The following is a 20772-nucleotide window of genomic DNA, read 5'->3' on the forward strand; positions in this document are numbered from 1 at the left end:
ATTGATTACATACGAATTATTGTAATTATTTTGCAAAATTCTGCTATTATTTCAATTTATTCAACCCCAGCAAGTTTTAGTGGGTGATCTTTTTCAAAATATTAATTGGGAAAAAAATCCCTCGTCTCATGCTGAAATCACATTCGTTTAGTAATTAATACGTACGTAGTTCCAATTTCATTATTTTAATATTCTAACCCTGTTGTTAACGTTAATTGTTGTAATATTATTTGATCTCTTAATCTCCGTTCCTGCCCCTTCCTGGCTACGTTATTGGCTCTGAATATCTTTCATAAGAAAATTATTCATTGATTTAGTTGTTTTTCAGAAATCCAGTTTTTCAATTTACAAATATGTTTTATCTTTCTGTTTTGTCTTCTTTAATATACCCTAATTTTAATAATCCCAGGGCTCATAGGGGTCTGATCTCTTGTAAATGGTTGAAGAGTGATCAAAAATGGCCAAAAGCACACGAAAAAGTGACCAAAATCTCACCATGCCCCTTTTTTCTTTAATTCTTCTTTTTGAGCTTCTTCCTTTCTTAGGTTTTCCAAGTATGCTTTGTAGTTACGGTAAGCAGACTTAGCAGATGTAAGAAGCTTCTGAGTAAATGGAACCAGTTCTGGCCTATTTCCGAATTTCTTCATCCCAGACATTATATTTAACTTAGCTTTGAGAGTTCTCAAAGCCTTGAAATATTCAAATTCATCATCTACTCTTAAGAACATACAAGAAGCATAATACAAGATGAACCACACAAACACGCACACAACGTTGAACGGAGCGTTAACTATTACGAGAGAAAACTAAAAGATTATTTTGATAGAAGAAAGAATAGACACAGAAGGGTTCTCAACCCCTCCTTGAGAACTTAAGCATCCACCAACCATCCACTGTGCTTTAGAAGAGCTGAAGCGAGAATAAAGCTGACTGTTTCACATGTGACAGCAAGTACTGAAGCTTTCAGAAGAATAATGAGTAACAAGTTTCTGTCTTTTTCCATTTGTTTTTATATTTTTTCTTAGAAAACTGCCAATGCAAAACTAAATCACACGAAAAAGTCACTTTCCCTCTCTAAAAAGTAACTCTTAGTGACCAATTTGAAAAACAGTAAATTTTAGTTGAAAAAGTGACTCATTATGAGCCCTGTTCCGCTCAATGAATTTACGCGAATAAAAATATACTTTACAAAAATTAAGCTAGCAAAAAATGCGTTCCTGCATAACACTAGAATCAGTCTAAAAATATATATAATTCTTACTTCTATCGATCTTTTCATTTCTAAAAACGTTTTAACTACACCCTTCTAACGTCCGTCCGTTGATACACCTCTTGCAGAGCAGGCTCGAAACCAGCCACAGAGCTTTGGGGCCCATGAATATGTTAGGAGGGGCCAAGTCATTTAAAATTCTCTTACAAATATCTAAATTGTGCATTTTGTATTGAGGTCTGGAGGGAACATGAAAAATTTAGGGATAGCCAGGCCCTCCCAAGCCCCCGTCTGGTTGCGAGCCTGTTGGAGAGTAGCACTTACCAACTGAATCTGGTATAGGCTTATTACTATATTGTAACATTTTTCCTTATTGAGGAGGAGATAGGTGAATGACCGCTCAAGACGTTGCCAATTTCAGTCATCTGCATCTGTCCATGCATCTCTTTTCTCGGAAACGACTGCGGAGCCCAGGAGGGTAGGTATCAGCGGTCTGTTTTGTCAATTGTTTCGATCGAAACACCGCCCGAAACAAAGAGGTCATGTGGTCCTCGAAGCCGTACAGGAGAACGAGGTCGCTTCGTATTTTGCAGTGAAATAAATAAATAAGAATATTGCCTTCTTTCCTAAACGCTAAACCTTTTTTAACTTGATGTAATAAATAATCTATATGATACTGATTGATACAATTGGATTTGGGGGAGTATTCTTTTTCCATCCAGGGGTGTGTGTAAAGAAATTTGGAGGGGTGTTAGGGGGGTGTTGGAGGGGTGTAGATTACTCCCTGCATTTGAATATTTCCAGATCACTTCCATAATGCTGCGCCATAAGCTCAACAATCTTGTAATTTAGAAAGTTTTACTTTTGGATATAGAGCGGTGATTGGTCTACATCATCCAAAGCGGTTTTCCATCTCAGTGATTGCCGTATTAATAATAGGCAGAAAAATGTCTCTTACTAGGCTATATTATCTTTAGAAAATTCGTTTTCTGCCTCCGATGAAGGAAGAGATGCATCCACAATGAATTTGTGATATTTCGATGGCAAATATCTAGTTCGTTTCCCGGAGGAACCCCTATAGCCTATCTGTTTCCGGCTCTGGAATTTCAAGACCATTTTCTTTGCATATCTCCAAACGTTCTTGATAAATTTGTTCGAATGTTGTTCGTTGAGAGTCACATTCTCTAAACCTCATCTTCGACAGCGTTTGAACTAGTGAATCCACAACAATCAAACCTTCCGACATGTGTGCATCTAACCAAAGTCGAAGCTCAAAGTTATAGCATGGCAGCAGTCATCTCAAATTGTAGCACCCTGAAAACATTCCCTCTTATACAGATCACACTAATTTTCCGGATGGAATGACGGAAGTAAATAAATATCTCAAGTTCAGATTTGGTTTAATACCACATAATAATATAAATAGTTGTTTGGTAGATAAATTGTAATAATAATAATAAAGTAAAAAGTGATGGACAAGGACAAATGTTCTTAAGAGACAAACATCGCACAGAAACAGGAACTGAACTCCAACAGGAGACTGATTTGCCATCCCAGCCTACTTAAAATTTTAAGCCTTGCGCTTGAAGCTTAAGTTTCACTTTAAAGTAAATTGCCAATAATTATCATGTATTCTTAAAATTTCAGAAAAATGTTCCGATTTCATGCTCTAAAAATATGGTAGCCTAATCAGTGACGAAACTAGACATTTGGTGCCCGGGGCAAATTTTGCGATTAGCACCCCTTCATCTACATCTACACCAATAAACACACAGATTAATTTGCTGGCGTCCGGGTCAATTGCCCCTGTTGCAGTCTCTTTTCTGATCTGGCCGTAGTTCAATTATTTTTGGTTACTTTTACCCTTGAGCTCTAAAATCGAGCAATGAATTTGTCCTTACTTCATTAAAACGATAAAAGTCAACACTGTTTGAAGCAAAGAGAGGAAATTTGTTTTTTTCCCTAATATGAAACAGTGTTAGCGCAGACATTTCAATGGGGACGCCTTACAGTAAAAGAAGTAAGTATACGTGGCCTTTTTCTTTCTTCCGTTTGTTTCCCTTCACTAGTTTTTAGAATTTGACGTGAATTCAAATACAAACACTTCACACCCACACCGAATGGCCAACGCTCAGCAGTAGAACATCAACTTTCGAACATCAAGATTCGGAAGATGGTGTGATCGATCTTTCGTGGGTTAATATTTCGACTGAGTTTACCATGATTCTTCCTCGTTATCACTAGGGACATTTTTATGGCCCCATTGACTCATTTCCCTTATTTCTATCTTATGAGTCTCGGATGTTTCAAAGCCTTAAAATAAATTCAAATGTAGTTGAAATAACGCTACTATCCTGTAGTCGATGCTAAATTAATATTGTTAGTTTTGAGATTAGATTTGAAGGAGGATATTAATTAATATATCCTATTGAAAATTCATATCACCAGTGATTTACTGTTCTGCACAATTCCTACAATGTAATTTTCTCAGAAATGCATATTTTGACGAAGAACAAATATAAATCTGCGATAAAATTGAGTATTCACTGACTGAACTTACTGAATGGAATATATATATGGACCAATCCTACAAACTCCTGATATGTCTCTGGTTACTAAACATCAGATAACGAAATGATACAACCCGATCACGCAAGTAACTACCACTTTTACACAAAATAGCATTACTGTCGTGACCAAGTTGTATCATCTCGGTATCTTACCTATTGTTAGTAATCAGGAGATTGTAGCACTGGCTCTGTGATAAACTTCGAAATTTCTCTAGTTTTAGCATTTTTGGGATTAAGCTACAGTTAAAATCGTTTAAAAGAAAATACTTCTGAACGATTTATTTATAAAGAATCACTGATTTTACTACATTTTCCCCGACTTTAGTTAGTAGTATAGGTCCACCAAGCGCTAACTCGGTTTTCCTTGGAATTTGCTAGTATCGCTTGCTAACATCGTAACAGAAGGTTTCTACAGAGTTGCCAATGGCCAAGAGCGCTAGGAAACTAGACGTACTAGAGAGAAGATCAGAAAGTAGTCGAGAGGGAGAACCAGTATCAGTAACAAATAGTAGGTGTTGGTAGTATTCAGTATCTTAATTTTCTCGAACGATTGGGATACAAACAATAGAGAGAATGACAGAAACAATAAAAACTTTTGTTCTCTTCTTTTACTGTATATTAAGCAGGACGACTAGATATCAAGATTATTTGATAATAATAATAATATCAAATTATTTAATGGATGCTATGCACTTGTTCTATGTTGCCATAATCAATGGAAATTACTTATTATACGAATTATAATAAATAGTGTACGAGACTTTTTTTTTACGTTCAACACAAGTGTAATGTTTTACTGCAGTGCATGCTATTTGTAAGTAAACATCTCATATTTTAGTATGATTTTCAACACTGAAGCAAATGAGAATGCCGTCTGATTTTTTTTTCAGGTTCTTTCTCGAAAACAAAGAAGATAACCAGATAAGGGACAGAGGTTAAAGGGAACGTTCAGACGGTGAGGTCAATGCATGCACCTTACAGATTTCAATGAATTAGATCTTGCTGTACTACTAACAGAAACGAGCCTGGAGCTTTTTACTCGAAACGCAGACTATTGCAACATACGGTATTCTGCAATTGGTAACTTTGTTGCCGAGAGATGTTTTGGTAGTAGTGTCACTTGTGCCACTATCAACTCACCGTTTGTCGACCTATAACAGTATCACTCTGAGTGGGGGCCGCTAGGGGGGCCAAGAATTTGAGCAAGGGGGCCTGGCCCCCTTGGCCCTCCCTTAGTTCCGCCACTGCCTTGGTGATAGTTCCCGCCGAGCATTAAACCTTATAGTCACTCAGAACTATCATGCGATGATGGTGCAAGTGAATGCTGAATTCAATCAGTACCTCTCACAGTGTGTGTCGCGAATCATAGGTCATGAGTTACACGACATAGATATACTGGGCCAGGTTTCACGTCAATCGCAGATAAGGAACCATCACGCTTTAGTAGGATACCAATGATACTGAGAATACGCAACATGGACTGCTGATGACTAGAGATGTGTGATATGGTCGGATACATTATTCCAAAGCATGGTCATTTTGTGTGGCGTATGCCCAAAAAATCGTAGGATCCATTATTTTCCCGCCCAACCGTAAAATATGACAGCAGTTATGTGATGCTGTGCGCTGCAATATCCTGGTTTCCAGTGGGTCCTGTGGTGACGCATACCGGTCGTGTCACTTCTCGAAATTATGTCGTCATTGTAGGAGAACATGTGCATCTCTTAAAAATAAATATGAATTCTGGCTCGCCTTAGGCCACAATTTATCTGTCTCGGACCCTTCATTAGTATACATACTAGATAGGACCCCATGATTAACTCATTCTGAAGCAAACGCATTTCTTTTTTCAATGAAGTAGAGTTGCTTTACGAGGTGAGTCCCTGCCAAAGCGATCTCTAAATGCAGTCATTACCCGTGTCATTGTTTGCCCTGTGTATGGTAGTTAGTGTATACATAGATATGCCACTAACCGTTCCTCAACTGTGTAACTGCAACTATTCACATCACTACGGCTTTACAACTGAAATGCTCCACGTTACCTGAATGCACGGATCCAGACAGTACTGTCTAGGATCCTGAAAGAAGAGTTACCAATATTACAAGTAAAATTACGCTGACATTGTTCTCTATGGTATTCAAACTTAAGGGTATGAAGACTGAACATCCTGTACAATATCAGAAGTTGCTTGGTTGGTTTATGTCCCTTGTCAGCACCATTGATACGTGAACCAATAGCTTGAATGAAACTCGAACCACTTGAGCTCCCGCCAGGAATCGAACTCAAGTCTAGTATATTTGAGAAATGATGATTCTCTTTATCTAAAGTAATTCTAAAATTTGGCAGTAAATATCAAAGTTTGGTTAACTTTTCCCCGCTTCAAAACTTGGAAGACCCACTCAAATTTCAATAAATTACATGGTAATTTTTTTAAGGGGTATACAGTCCTGCCTTAGGGTTGGATCTACCTTCAAATTTGACGATTGTATTTTGACAATGTCGATCAATTTTTCGATTATCTAAATTTGGGCACTACTTCACTGTTCAAATTTGGTTTCCTTCGCTCATCAAATTTGACAATTTTATTCCGGATTATATTTTGACAACGGTTTAAATTTTATGTGTGGATCATTTATTTTGTCGGAGATGACTTAACCCACGGCTCACTCTCCCGAACACGTTACCTCAAATCTTGACATAGAGTACCCTTTTAAATTTCCCTTTAATGACTTGTAATGACTTGTAATGTAATATTAACTCAAGATGCTCTGTTGTACGCCCAATTTTTGGATGTACGTCTTTGTTACTTTTAACAATAGTAATAAATTTCGAAACTTTGACAATTAGATTATTTTGATTCGCTGTTATTTCCAAGGATGTTATAAATAGAGGATGTGCCCATATGTATCTTCATCCTATTAAATCGGTGAAGCCAAAAAGCAACCGAGCATCGGCACGTCTGATTGGCTACTCTCGTTTCTACCATCGTCTGATTGGCTACTTTCATTTCCGCCATGATTGTTGGCTCAAAACATTGCGATCCTATTGGGCGGAGTGAGCAGAGTAGGGGTGGCAAAACTGTGACGTATAACTTAAAGATTTTGTTGTAAGGGCAGATCCTCTTTTTATAAGATCCTTAATTATTTCAAACATTTTGGGGCAAATATTCATGTCTTCACTCTTAAATTTTGGTCTTTTTCTTCCAAATGTTCGTTATCTTAGATTTTGCCTCGTGTCACACTTGCAATCTCATAATTTTTAGTCATCTAAATTTGTTGTCTGGGAATTTTATAGATAATTTAGTTGACCCTCACTTTTGTGTGTATGTGTGTGACTACTTCGCCCAGGGTGCCTTCTAAAATTTAAACAAAGATCATAAAGGCCTTATTTTCAATATATAATGTTTGATTTGCTAAATTTTATCTGTTGCTCTCTTGTGCTTGTTTCAAAGTTTTGAAAGAGAATGTTTGCCCTGCGTTTTTCTGATTCTATTCTTCACATCTTTATTCGTGTTACGTAAGGCTTCCGTTTACAGAAGAGAACAGTCACGTTTGCGTTTTAGCTAGTCTTTTGTATGTTGATTTTTATCTTACTGAACGGCATTGAAAAGTCAATTTCTTGTTTTATCGTAAATTCGAAAAGTGTTTTCATCATCGACTTCAGGAGTGGCTAGGCTACTGTCTTTTATTTGTCAAGACTCTTGTTTGGTCCAAGAATTTTATTTTTGAACATACAAAATGGGACGTAATCATGTGGTTAGATTCATACCTTCTATTTGTGACGACTCATGTTGTGGTTGAATGCAAAAAGATAACATACAAATGAAGCTCTTAGAGGATAAAGGTGTTATATTACATTTTTCGAAACGTTGAATTCTGGCGGTTAATGCACGTGTTACATGTTAGCCATGTTACATAACACATCATTTAGTGAGTCCTCGTCCCAGTGAAGAGATTTGGAAACGATGAAGCGTGTATGTTAACAGACATACTTGTCAAAGTCAATTTTCCTGAAATGTACAATTTGTTACATAACGCCTTTATCCTCTAAGCGCTTCAAATCATATGAAAATCAATTTTAATCAAGTACATATTGACCATTATTATCTATGACCTTTTGCTATTTTTCGGGTAGCTTCATAATTCCATCGGTGTAGACTTCTGCGGTTTATCGTCGAAAAACTTGGCCAATTGATTTTAAGCGGCGCTTCGGTCTGCCAATTTTTTTACCATCAAGAAAGTTTTGCAGAGACCGAAACAAATGGTAGTCAGACGATGCAAGGTCCGGGCTATACGGTGGATGAATCAAAACTTCCCAACCAAGTTTCGTCAATTTGTTCCGACTCATCAAAGATGTGTGGCTTGCATTGTCATGATGGAACACAACTCCCTTTCTGTTGGCCAATTCATTCGGTTTTTCAGGATTGCTTCGTTCAAACGGTCGAGTTATGCACAGTACAGGACAGAATTGATGGTTTCGTCATTAATTCAGTCCTCTAGTGTGCACCACTCGAACGTATGAATGGATATTTCCATTTATTCGTGTTGCAACTATGGTTAACCTCAGCTGCAAGAGAAGGTCATCATGGATGGTATGTGGGTTCAATATGATGAAGGTCCAGCCCACAATGCTTTTCAGATACGTGATTTCCTTGATGAACAATTTCCAGATCGCTGGATTGGGAGTGGTTCCCCAACATCTCCATCCCAATTAAAATGGCCCCAGCGACGCTCAGACCTTACAGATAAGACATTGCGGGGAATAATCAAGTCAAATGTCTCATCGTCAGTACAGAGAAATGAAGAATTGCGCGATAGTGGGAAGGAAACCTTTCGAACGATAGCTCCTTAAATGCTCCGCAATATATCAAGGAAGTCTTGAAGATTCATACTTTGGTGTATAGCACGATTGAACACATACACATCTACTGGATATATAGTTCATATATGTAATACTCAGTCATAATACAATATGTACTAAATAAATAAACTAGATATTGCTCTCTCTGTGATTCTCGAACTTGGAGTTCTGGGGACTTCGGATACCCTGTATATCATTAAAAGCACAAAACATCTTCATCATAGAGTTTTATTTGAGACATCTGAAGCCTTGTTAGAATTATGCATCAACCTCTCGTGCTACGTAAGGGTACTAGACATCTCGATTTAGTCAGAACAATGTTATTATTTTATTTGAATCTGTGTTCATTAGCTTTCAGAGCAGGCTTTCTTCCAGAAAATGTTCTTGGGAGATGGGGAGTAAAGTAAAAACGAGAGAAAATTGGACTGGGCATGCCCTGGACAAGAGTGACGTTAAGAACGGGCGGGATAAGACGGGAACCAGGACGAGATTCTTTTCCTTAGAGATTTTTTCCGCATATTATTTTTCCTATCATAGCAACTACTCTTAGCTATTTATACTAAATTAATAAACAATATGAGGTATTTGCTAAAAACAATAAATATATTTAATAAAAATAATTAATGAAGATATAATACATCAGGTACAAACTTACAAACAGAATAAATTACTGACTTTAGTGACAAAATCGTCGTAAAATCATCCACTTTCCACCAAAGAGTTCTACAAAATACACAACAGTTTACTAAAACATTTGTGGTACTTGAAAATGTGTTAAATATACATTTTCGCTACATTTTTAGTGGCGGTTAATGAGGGAATTCACATAAATAAAAATTTTAATTTTATTTCTCCGCGCTAAGAGAAGACATCTTATCTAATGTACTAATTCTTGTATAAGTTGTATGAAGCTTTCGCCCCTTCTTGTAGCGATAAAATTTAAAATCTGACCAACGTTATTTCCCTCAAGAACCGCCACTTCTCTTCATGTATATTGTTTTATGAAGTTGAAGCAGTTCATTTGATTAGTTCATTAGTTATTTAGACATATTGGAATGTGTTATTTCCTGGTTTTAAAATTTAAAAAAAGTCGAAGTAAAATGTTTACTTTACGCAATTAACTGTATTACATAAAGCACAATCACATATTTCAGAAATATCCTTTTCTATTGGAATTATTAAATGAATCAGTTGGTTACAAACTAATTTCCCGCCGACATATTACATGTTCACTTCATTGGTCAAGGGTTATCTTTTGATTACTTTGGACCCACCTTTAAGTTAGATCATATCTGAGAATTCTATTGTGAGGATGCATGGAAACAGGGGCGTCATTTAGGAGGCAGGGGGCAATTGCCCCTCTGAGTTTGTGATTTATATAAATTTTATCAATAGAATAATAGTAAATCAGTGAAAAACGCAAAATTCTACATATTGAATTCTACAATAACTGATGTAAGTTCCCTCAAATGTTCCAACAAGTTTGCTTTCATTTGACCGGTTTAAAATTCCACGGATACCACTATTTCACATTATATCTTGATTTTGACTGTTCAACACAAATCCCGATTTTGATTATGTGATTATGAATGTGATTATGTTTATGTTTTGCAATTGAACTTAAATACTGAATAAACGGTATATTGGTCATTTTATCGTATCTTAGGATTAATTACGATATTTTCGATTTGTGAAGTGCAAGTATGATCCCGCTAAAGGGGAATACAAAAGTCACTAGGTGATAATTAACAATTCTGCGTATAGACACCTAACATGGTGCAGTGAAATGCGAAAATTTTCAAGTGATAGTAATAAATGAAGAGAATTGAACTCTTTCATTTTGTTTTTGTATTTGAAATGATTAGAAATAGACTCATTTTCATTTCGCTTTCTTTGTTTTATTTTATTTTTTCTGTTACCAAAAATAAGAAACGGACTCATTTTTATTTTCGAATTTTGATAACTATGAGAGATGGACTCATATTAAATATTTGATGTCATAACTCTTTATTCTTCATTAGTCTAAATTTTTTAAAATTTTAATCTTATTCTGTTGTATCCATTAGAAGTAACTATGTTTATCACTAATTTTAACGATATATCCATTTATATTGTGATTTACGGAGTTTCATCCTAGCTAAGTTTATAAGCTAAATATCTATCCATGTGTCTTTCCCTGGAATACTTAAGTATGCCATATAATTTTTACCTATATAATGATCAACTTATATATTGTATGTAACTTGTCAAATATGTGTTTGCTTTTGCACAATAAATGTAAATCAATTTTCAGTAGATTAGTTTCCTTGAAATTTTACCTAAATGTTGATGTGAAATATTGTGCAGTATGAGAGTGTGCGTGTATGTGGATGGATGGACTCTTAGTTTTAAGTATTAGTATCTTTGGGGCGTTAAGCACCGTAACTGCATTTATGAATATCTAATATATATGCACCATAGTTCACGTTCGATGGGATATTGTAGACGACCATCTCACTATGGCTCTAAGAGATGAGGCAACAGCAACAAATAAATCAAGTCAAGGGAAATGTTCCTTTACTTGAATTTTTCTTCGGTATCTCTAAACACCATGAGGATTTTTTAAAACTCACAGATATGTTCGACTTCATCGATGTCTGGATGAAATTAATTTTTATTTTGACATAAAGAAACAAATCGTTTCTCGTGATCTGAGCTGTGTTTAAGAACTTCAATGTGCATAGTTACCTGGATCGAGATCAGAGTGATACAAGTAGTGTACATTACACAGAAGGATTCGGAACAAAATTATCTCCACTAATTAGAATTTATTTTGCGTTTTCGCGCTACTATTCAATATTCATCCAGTATTTCCTCCTTTTCTTCCTGCTTTTCCCTTTTCCCGTCTTCTTCGTCTTCTCCCTTTCCCTTCCTCTTCTAAATCTCCATTTACCTTTATTTCGTCTTGTCTACGGACACAGTCAACGAAAATAATCTATTTTTTTATTTTTGTTTTATTTATTTTCTCTTTACCTTCGGGAGTCAGATATCAAATAATTTCGGTTAAGTCGATAGAGCCGTTGAAATTGTTACTCTCTACAAGTTAGATTGGCGACACGGCACGGGCATGGCGATCAAACATTTTCAAGATATCAGACTCAACATGACATATAATAACTCATCATTTTTTTCATATTTTTTTCTTTTACAGACAGGACATTTGAGCCGGGGTTCAATACTGTGAGCAATGCACGGAATAACCGGAAAAGTTTCTTGTCTGCATTGTCACTTCTGATGAATATGGATCTACTACATGGGGCGTAAATAAGGGCCCCACAGACCCTGCATTGCGGGGGGCCCTCAAATCGTAAAGTGGGACGTACAGAAGGGGCCCCACTCCACGCTGTCTGCGGGGGGGGCTTCCAAGACTTTAGTTACGCCACTGATTTACTACGACAATCGTAAAGGCCAGGACAGTTTATGGATCCTGATCAACGTCCAGGATGGATTCCAAAACCACCTCTCCAACCGCAAAAGGTTTTGTTGCTACTATTGAAATCTATCGTATAGTACGCGACAGAACATAACCATTTTTTCCCTCGAAGGTCAAGATCTAAGGGATTACTTGTCCCTACCATAAATCCTTCTTTGTGACTAGATTCCGGTGTTGCCACTCCAACTCAGGTAGAACTGTTATTCAACTCTCAGTATGGCTAACCCCATTACGGTTGTCATAGTACCATCGTACAGCTTTGTTCCGTCTAGCATCTGTAGCGAGTACACTAGTACAGGCTAGTACAGTATTAGCGTGATTGAAGAACGTAAATTTGATTGTTAGGCTTTGCAGTCAGACCACGTCATTTGACAGTATATGAAAGCTATTTTATTCTACTTTGTTCAGCTTAAAACACAATTTACTTTAATGTAAATTACGTAGGGAAGCATGCAAATGTTATCGAATAGAGAAAAACTTCTCTACTCGCGATCCAAGCCTTTGTATTATGTTTTCTCCATAAGTGACGTAAAGGCAATGCTCTAAGTAGAAGAAAGGGAGTATGCGGGGTACTTCCTTAGATCTTCCATTTCGAGCACTGTTTATATAAAGGAATAGCAACACAGTGTAAAAGCCGAAATTTTCCTATCTCGAATATTTTGTCCGTAACTGATGGTATTACACTATTGGTGAGGCACAGCCCCTCATAAACCGTAGCTCCAATGAGTCAGTTTATACTTCTCTATATTTGGTAGCTAATTTACTCACTATTTCAATATGCATTTAGTATTTTATTACCAACACCCTGACCACACTGGAATATTACTCCCCGTGAGATCAACGAAGTCAAGCAGTGCCGGGTCTGGTCAAAGGGAAGATGGGTGTGACCATTCGTACTTACCAAACGGTGTTGGTGTTGCGGCGTCCACCCAGCGTCATGAGGACAATTCGGAAACTACTTGAAAGAAAAACTAGCGAACTGAAATCTAGAAAGCCAGCGAGGGTAGCCGAAATGACAACACATCAAACCACAGGAATGAGTGCCGCAAGTCCAGGCCTTCTAAGGGCTGTTGCACCAGGAATTTAGTTTTTATCATTATTATTATTGGTAATAATAACAGTAGGCTTAATGAAGATTCTGCCTGTTTGTCTGCTCTGCTCGTAAGTATATTATTTTTCACTTTATGATATAATTAGGCAGGTCAATAATTGGTCAGTTTTTTTTTCTAATTTGATACATCATGTGTATATAAAAACTGGACAAATTGCAAATTAGGATACTACACATAGGAAATTAGTAATGATAATTTTGTTACTCAGATATTAACCTGCGTACATTAATAAGTATGAGGAACTTCGTACTTAATAGAATGCTTTTTACACCATCTTAAAAAAAAAAGTTTTAAATTGTCATTATAGACAGACGACCTGTCGAATAATAATAATATTGCCCCAGAATATGCCACTGGTATAGTTATTAGTTGAACTAATTAAACTAATATTAACGTAATTGTGAAAGTTTTGATTTCATGGATATATACAGTAATGATCAGATGTGACTTCAGTATAATCAAGTATTCCAGTTAGAAACTTAAAATACTTTTAACATGATGTTTTGAAGAATGAAGCTGGGAATATGAATTTCCCACTTCTTCAAAGACTACAAAGAAGCACAGTCGTCAATTTGAATACGCGGGAACATCTATTACTATTATTATTATTAATAATAATAATAATATATTAACAGGAAAGAAAATTACTTCTTTGAATGACCTATACAGTACATATTTTATTCCAGGGGCGTCATTTATGGGGGACATGGAGGGGCAATTGCCCCCTCCCGGAGTTTGAGGTTTATATAGATTTTTATCAATAGAATGGTAGAAAATCAGTGCAAAACGCGAAATTTTATTCATATCAAGGGGTCTTCCCCTCCTCCCCAAGCAAAATCTGAAATGACGCTCCTGTTTTATTCCTATTTTGGTTATTCTTGTTTTATTTATGTGCTTATTGGTTTGCAGCACTGAGTAAGGAGAAGAGTTCAAATCTTCATTGTTTACCCTGGCGACAGGGAGACTGGCTACCAAGTTTTTATAATACCGGCAACATCCAACTGACTGACAAACAGCAAGTGGCCGCTATTATCCTTTTGACAGTTTTGCTGCTGATAAGAAAACTTGGTGTAGAGCCTGTCTATTCCACCTGTGCCCTCGGAAACTATGCGAACTATACTTCGGCCCTAACCCCACCACTCTCTGATGGATGAAACCCTCCCTTTGCTTAAGCAAAAGAAGCGAATGACCTCAGCTGTGTTGCCAATTTGTCATTCAGTCGTTTGGTCTCGACGAATGAAGATCGTCGGCTACTTAGAATGGCTAACAAAACAGAGCACAGCCAAGTCCTTGAAGTAATTCATTGTGGCAACGCTTCCGCATCCAACAATTGAAAGATCCCGGCCGCAGCAACTTGTCCTTCCTCTTTCGAGGGAGGTACGGGAAAACAAACATCGATAGTAGCGCCAGGAGGGGCACACCTGAAATAGAAAGACTCTAGATTTGGGAATAACTATAGCATAATGTCTTTCACATTCGAAGTGAAACCATCACTGCGGATGTTACAATGTTGAACTCCGTGAAATGGACTGCTAAACCGTCCGCAAGCAACCAACAATGATAGTTGACGTAATGTTCTAAAGCTCACTTGTACGCACGTCTTCAGAGGACGGAGTATACTGTCCACAATCTGCAGTACAAAACATTTCTTCAAACACCGCATTCTCCTTGCACCTTCCCCACCGATTACCATCTTTCGGTATGTTAATCACTTCTTGTCAGGCAGGAAATTCCCTGATGACCGGACGGTTTACTGTTTCATTGCACTGCACACACTATACTTTTTCGTCATGGAATCTAGTCGTTGGTTCAGACAAGACAAACGTGCAAACGTGTAGCTTTAGCCTAAGGCTACTGACTAACGTGGTACTACAGTTTTAAGTTTCGTCACCTTTAAAAGTGATACATATCATGGACATTTTAATCGCACCAACACTATTTTGATAATGTATCTTCGTATCACTGTTTTCGTTTGTTACACTCATTTTTTACCCCTGCATGATATCTACACCTTAATACTGAACGAACATACATTATTCCCACCGCAAATTAAACATGGAACCATATGTTGTAGCCGTTTGGGTACGAAGAGGCATGTAAGATTTTTGATTTCAATTTGGCTACGAATATTGTGAATAGGCGTAAACTGTAAAAATGTGCTTAAAGGAAGAATACGCATTGACACATAAGTTGATAATCTATAACCAAGAAACGTCATAAAATATTTTTAATGCGTTCTCACGCTAACAAACAGAAGTTTACGCCTTCTCGTTGTAGTCTTTAATAACAAAATTTCTTTTTCCCATCTGTTTTAGAATATGATTTTGGTTCATGCGTATGCTACTCTTTGGAAGTACTCGTATTTTAACGCACCTAAATTTATAGGACTCTATGTAGGGTCGTTCAGACGCGTGACGTAACGCTTCTGACGTGCCATACTAAAGAGTTCAACTAACATGTTTCCTGCAGTAGTCAGGCCTTTAGTACGACGCTAATCATACGTCAAAACGACTCTGCATAGGCCCATAGAATTTATTTATTAAAAAACGAAAATCATCTTTTACTTCGTAGCCAAACTTCTGGGTATGATTGCATTCCTTGCTTAGTTTGCTATCACAAAGAAAAAATTTTAAATATGTTGAAAAATTCAAAAGCTGTTATTACAATTTGCCATCGGCTGGTTTGATAACGACAACCTTTTCGTCGTGATGTGCAACAAAGAAGGTATGAAAGGAGTAAATATACATAACCTACTACAAATAGTGCTCTGCTTCTGAGTATAGATACGTAGATTAAATGAAAAACTTAACAAAAGTTGCTTTCTTATTAAGTTTTTTCAGTTCTTATAAGATGGTCATTTTAAAGGTATTCTACTATTTTAACAAAAAAGCAAAGGAACAGGATTCGATCCGGTGTCGAAACGCTTTGGGAGTTTATAGTTTTTCACTCTACCCACTTAACCACGGGGACTCAGTTAAAAGCGCTTCTACTTTATACCCTACAATGAGATTTTCTAGACATATAGCGTCGCTTCGAGCCTCACGAGAAGAGTTTCTTTCCTGTTTGTTTCTATATTTGCGTACGAAACTTTTATTTACAGAAGTCAATATTTCTTTGACAGACGATCTAGACACTAAGTTAAGACCAATAGATTCAACATTTTACTTCCTTCCCTCCCTTTCCCCACTGCTTTGCTGGAAATTTGTGAAATTCCATTGTTACTACAAAAATCCTCCGAAAGCACGATTATCAGGATAGACTCAATAAAGTTTAATTTGTAAAATTATAATTGAATTGTTTTTAAATATTTTTGGGAACATTTTCATACAAGGAATGCTTTCAATCATTGCCACTTACTAATCATTCAACTTTAGCCAAAGGCAGAAGAAAAATGTAATAAATGCGTAAAATCATCAAAAGCAATATACGCGCAAGATTTAATGAACACATGTGTACAAAGCACCTGAGTACTAACTTGGATTCGCGGACTTTGTATGTGCACAGCAGGTTACAAATTGCCACACCAATGTTTAATACAGTGCAATATTTGTAGGGATATCCAAGTATCGATTTATTATTATTATTATTATTAAAGTTCCACAATTATGCTTTGGAGCTAAGGGCAATGTTATAATGAACAAACTGATGAAATGAAGTAAGTGCTAGGAAACGAGAAAGCTCCTAGAAAACTAGCTTACGCGATATTTGTTTTCCACAAATCTCGTGAGAGCTGGGATCAAACCACGGATCCTTCACTTCATAGATGAGAGCTCTACCACTGACCCACCGCATCTTCTCCAGGCGTAGATGGCAGAATTATCAATTGACTTCCATCAGACTACTTAGGTTAAATGTTTTTATGATTGCGGACTGAAATGAATTTATTTTTTGAGTTGAGTTGAGTTTAGCGCCCTGTTCAGCAGCGAGGCTATGAGACTTGGGCCTACACCCTAATGTAGGATCAGAATCACATGATCTCTCGCCAGGAAGAAATATGATTAAGTTGGTTTTATTTCCGCGATTATTGTTTATAGGTTACCAAGAGGAATGTTAAATACCAAGGAATAGTCATCTGAGAAATAGAGACAGTAGTAGAATATGATTGTGGGGGAAAACGGATGGAGGCAAGAAACTTTTCCCCATCTTACGTATCAATACCATGAAAAAGTATTGGAAAATACGAATAGTATGTTGCTGTTATGTATGACAGAAGGGAGCAACTGTTGTCAAATTAAAGGTCTTCGTTCAATTTCCTGCCACTTTAGCTGTTCGAATTTAGTATTTCCCTTCGTATCTCTTAAATTACACTCATTCGCTTTTATCAATAATTACGATCACTCAGTCTGAACATAACTTACTTGTTAAATTCAAAAAATTGCATGTTATGGTGTTCTTAAAGGGGAGCAAGCTAGTAAATGCATTCTCAAATAACACACACATTTTAACACATTTTAATATCGAAATTCGATTCCACTTTCTTTTCGACAATTTTTCTTTGAAAATGAAATATGTTGCGTGTAGTTACGTAACTCTTGATAATAATAATGTTTGCTGTTACATCAAAAGTATTAGTAATTTTTTTCTATTAACTGAGAAACGAAATGATTTTTAATTAGAGGCGAAGTTAGCAACAATTTACTCTGAAGTACCACCACAGTAGCACTTAGCAGAAAAATATTATTCTAGATGTAATTCTACACCCTAGACGTTCCATAGTTTCGAAGATGTCTTTCCGTCCTTTTGCCAGTGAGACAGCCATTATGTAATTCTCTTAGTATTTGCACAGGTAAGCGCTTGGAACAAGAACTGTCTGTCATCTTCTTACAGCGTTTTCTAATCAACTCCACTAACAAGTTATAAGTTTAAGTAATTGGTGTGGTATGGCTCTCCCTTTGAAATCCGCGACTATTTTAAGTCCGGCGATACTTTATAAAAATTCTCTGCACAAATTATGACTTAAATTTAATTATGATGTATATTTAGGGCTACGACAGATATATTTTTTTTCAAAATAATGTTTTTAATCGAAAATTAATATGATAGAAAAGTAAAGGAAACACGCAGAATAGGAGATCAAAATGAGTACTGAAAAGATGAAAGAAATGATTATCACAAAAATCTGTGTTGTGTCAACTATAGACGTTGCACAGAGAAAGTAGAGCAAATAACTAGTTCCTGGTGAGCTAATGAAGATCTAGAATGTGAACAGGAAATAAAGATAGGAAAGAGTAAAGAAGTACTGATAAGAAAAATTTTAGTTTGAGGGTACTCTGAATGTACGTACAAAAAAATATTCATTATGTTTGGTGTTGAAAATATACTGTACAAAGCAGAAACGTGGATATCTTGCAAAAATTGAGATAAATTAATTGAAAGCGTTCGGAAATTGGCTGTCGAGACGAATGCATACTCTTCGCTGGGTGATACGGAAAACAATATGTTACGAATAGATGTGAGAAAACTATATTGAAAAGATTTTAAAAGTCGAAAGAAACTGACTCTAACACTCGAAAGTGTTTGGAAGATATGTCGCCTAGTGTTAGAGCGCTCGCCTTTGGTACGAAAAGTCTCTGATTCGATCCTGCACCATGTGAGTTTGTGAAGAACAACATCGTGACCATGGGCTTTTATGAAGTTCTCCCATTTCCACCCACATTGCCAGTCCATCAATTATTTCATAATCATTTGACTTGAATTGCCTTGTCTTTTTTAGCCTTAGGACGTAAAACAAAGATTTGAGAAGACATTTGTTTTAAGGGATCAGATAAGAGAGTATAGTAAAAGAGAAACACGGAAGGAGAAAAGTTTCTAGTTAATGGATGCTATTAAAGCGAAATACCTCCTACGTTAAGACGAAGATGCTATCTAATTAGCATGGTGTATGACATTTCTTCGTTTGAGGGATGTGACCCTCTATGATTCCTTATAGAATTATTCATACTTTAAGATAATATTCCAACACAATTTATGTGGTATTTTGAACATGATGTAAGATAAGATCCAACACTTTCCATCATTTTGGTATTCACATACCTAGTCTTACCAAAAATATTGTCCCAAAGTTTTAAGTGCATTGACAAAAATGGTAGAGATATTTCAATATCCTAATAACATGAGTTACATGGATGCATTATGAACCAAAATTACACATAATTATACAAAATGACCACCGTTAGCATGCACACAGTCCTTAAGTCTTTGTCGACACTCATCAAGTGCATCACGCAACACATCAATTGGAAAATCTGCAGCTGCCGAAGAAACCGTTTTAAACTTTCAATATTAGGATGTCTCTTCTTGCAAGCCAGCTTGGACCACAATTTGTAGTATAAAGGGTTTAGGTCCGGCCTTGCAGGTCAATCTGAAGTGGAAATGAAGTCCGGAGCACTTACCTCCACTAACTGCTGGGCTGTGCGTGCCTTGTGTGCTGGGGATGAGTCCTGCTGGAAGCTCCAGTTCTGTCCATGGAAGAGCGTGTTGGTGAGATTCTTGGCCAGTCTTTCAAGCACTGTCTCCTGGTACACTTTGGCTGGCGTTTTGACTCCCTTTTCATAGAAACGGAGCTCCGTTGTGCCCTTGTAGCTCACACCCCACCACACTATGACTGAGGCAGAAAAAGGCTTCTCTAAAGGATGTGGCATATATCCTGTCATTTCGGGCATTGAAAGTCTCCTCAACACTAACAATTTTTTCATCAGTGAAAATGATTTGACGATGCCCATTTGCTGCGTAACGCTTTTAGGAGCGTCTGGTGCTGTGCTTTAGTTCATTTGTCAGGAGATGTCCTTTGCGTTGTTTGTAAGTATGGATCCCAAGTCATTGCTTAACGTGCGAGATACAGGCATTTTCAGTATCTTTAGATCACAAGTCATAACTAACTGTTTCCTAACTGCATTTCGTCGGACACGCGCCGCCACTGCTTTCACAAGTTCGATGTTCGTGCTGTGCATGGCCTTCCTTGCCGCGGATGATTTTTCACAGTACCAGTCTCAATAAAGCGGTGGTTGATGCGGTAAACGAATTTTTTACGACTTTGTAACTTCTGGAGGGTTTTAAAAAAATCTCCCCTGGTATTTCCTCACCATGTGCAACGTTATCACGACCACACGTTTTTCATACTCGCACCATTCCATCTTAAACACTTACAACTGACACCTTTACACTTCTTCAGCTCATCAGCAATGACTCACGTTTCAAGATACAGCTGTTGGCGTCGCTCGCTTGTACGGGCGGAAGTACATTCACCTTCAAAAGTTGAGACAGTATTTATGGTAAGACTAGAAGATGAGAACATCTTGCTTCACTTGTATGCAGACTTCATGTATTGTACAGTACTAGACACTTAATAAGCTTGTATAATGGTAGAAAGAAAGCCCTGCTGTTGCGCCAGTCAAAGTATAGCGTGACCAGAAGTCCTTTTACACTCAATATTAAATAATATCATCAAATTGTATAAAGGTTAATGAATACTATTAATATTAAACTGGCAGTCATACTTTGCTTTGTTTATCTTCATAGTGCGATTGGCACTAACTTCATTGTTGTCC

This window comes from Thermobia domestica, chromosome 7, assembly GCF_964235325.1.
Source record: "Thermobia domestica chromosome 7, izTheDome1.hap1.1, whole genome shotgun sequence".
Taxonomy (NCBI): domain Eukaryota; kingdom Metazoa; phylum Arthropoda; class Insecta; order Zygentoma; family Lepismatidae; genus Thermobia; species Thermobia domestica.